General features: G+C 40.2%; 1 pseudogene across 1 annotated transcript; it reads right to left on the bottom strand.

Annotated features, from left to right (window-relative positions):
- Window positions 1-842: 842 nt before the first annotated feature.
- Window positions 843-1,395, bottom strand: LOC308429128 (high mobility group protein B3-like; annotated as a pseudogene). The gene has a single exon. The product of its transcript is annotated as a high mobility group protein B3-like (transcript).
- Window positions 1,396-2,205: the final 810 nt, after the last annotated feature.

The following is a 2,205-nucleotide window of genomic DNA, read 5'->3' as shown; positions in this document are numbered from 1 at the left end:
TTTTTTATTTTAAAATGTTGTACTATTTAACTTAAAAAACATTTCAGCATTCTAAGCATACAAAACATAACAGAGTGTTGCGAATTGCGTTTAGGTACAGAGGATTCTTGAACGTTCATGGATGCAGTAGTTCTTCACTTTGCTGAAGATATGAGTTCTACAGTTTCCTTAAAAAGTTTAAAAACTACCACATTTAACTAAAGAAAAAACTTTAAACACTTCTTTCTTATGCCAGGTGACCCCTCCCTCCTTTGCAACTAAGAATGTCAGCAGAATGCTATGCCACTATATACAGAAACAAGACAACCTGAAGCTAAATGAATGCCCACCACAGTATCAACAGGTCCAGCCTCAATGCACACCCTGAGCTATGGCCCCTCCAAAAGGCAACTTCCCCTCACAGCCTCCACGCCTAACAAGGAGCACTGAGAATCTGGGTTGTTTTGTTCTCTTTACAAACTATAGATATGTGCAGCTGACAACTCAGGATTTCTAGCCAATAACCATATGGTTAACACTACCTTACAAGTTGAGAACAAGATGCCAGAAACATCTCCAAATGCCTTGTCACACCAACAGCAAAGTAAACTGAGTGAGGAGGGCTCGAGTGCCTTTCATTTTAACAATGTTTGGAGCTATGTACAACTTTGATACAGTTTCAGGGAGCTCCGGACACCCATGGCCACTTCATGTAAGCCACTGACACTTTGAGAAACTACAATGTGATTGTGATCAAATTTTGCAATTAAACCTAACAGGGGCAATAGACATGACTCAAATAAGAGATGTGTCTATCACACAGCGTTCTCCTACTCTAAGGTATTCATAAGGAGGCAGAGTTTTTATTCATCTTCCTCTTCCTCCTCCTCCTCTTATTCCTCCTCCTCCTCTTCTTCCACCTTTTTCTGGGCAACTTTAGCAGGACCCTTGGTGCCATCAAACTTCCCTTTAGACTTATAATCAGCAACATCCTTCTCAATCTTCTCCTTCAGTTTTGCTGCCTTGGTAACGTAGGGCTGCTTCTCACTGTCACATCTCATCTCCAATGGAAATGCCAGGGTTTGTGGATTTGATCTTGGGGCAGAATTCAGAGCAGAATAAGAAAAATCCAGATGGAGGTCTTTTGAGGGCATTTGGGTCCTTCTTCTTGCCTCCTTTGGCTGGTCCATAATCTTTCATCTCCCAATCATAGCATACTTTATCTACTATTTCACCAGACTTTGATTTCTCTTTGCTAGACATTGTCTTCCACCTCTCCGAGCACTTCTTGGAAAACTCTGCAAAACTGACTGGAACCTCTGGATTTTTCTTCTTATGTTCTTCCCTGCATGTCTGCACAAAGAAGGTGTAAGCAGACATCTTGCCCTTTGGTTTCTTGGGATCACCTTTAGCCATCCTGACTGTATCGTTTGCTAGTCTGGGCAGCACAGGGCACGACGCGCAGCTCAGTGCTCCCCAGCCTGGCCCCAAAGTATTTTATATTATTGGTGATTATTGTGAAGGATGTTGTTTCTCTAATTTCTTTCTCAGCCTGTTTATCCTTTGAGTAGAGGAAGGCTACTGATTTGTTTGAGCTAGTTCTGTATCTAGCCACTTTGCTGAAATTGTTTATCAGCTGGAGAAGTTCTCTGGTAGAAATTTTTGAGTCACTTAAGTATACTATCATATCATCTGCAAATAGTGATAGTTTGATTTCTTCCTTTCCAATTTGTATACATTTGACCTTTTATTGTCTATTTGCTCTGGCTAGGACTTCTAGTACTATATTAACTAGGTAGGGAGAAAGTGGGTGGCCTGTCTAGTTCCTTATTTTAGTGAGATTTCTTCAAGTTTCTCTCCATTTAGTTTGATGTTGGCTACTGGTTTGTTGTGCATTGCTTTTACTATGTTTAGGTATGGGCCTTGAATTCCTGATCTTTCCAAGACTTTTATTATAAAGAGGTGTTGAATTTTGTCAAATGCTTTCTCAGCATCTAATGAGATGATCATGGTTCTTTTTTCTTTGAGCTTGTTTACATAGTAGATTACAGTGATGGATTTCTGGATATTGAACCATCCTTGCAACCCTGGGATGAAGCCCACTGGATCATAATGGATGATTGTTTTGATGTGTTCTTGAATTCAGTTTGCAAGAATTTTATTGAGTATTTTTGCATCTATGTTCATGAGGGAAAGTGGTCTGAAGTTCTCTTTCTTTTGGGGGTT

The sequence above is a fragment of the Micromys minutus genome, assembly GCF_963924665.1.
Source record: "Micromys minutus genome assembly, chromosome: 13".
Lineage (NCBI taxonomy): Eukaryota > Metazoa > Chordata > Mammalia > Rodentia > Muridae > Micromys > Micromys minutus.
This window is presented reverse-complemented; position numbering and strand designations above follow the sequence as displayed.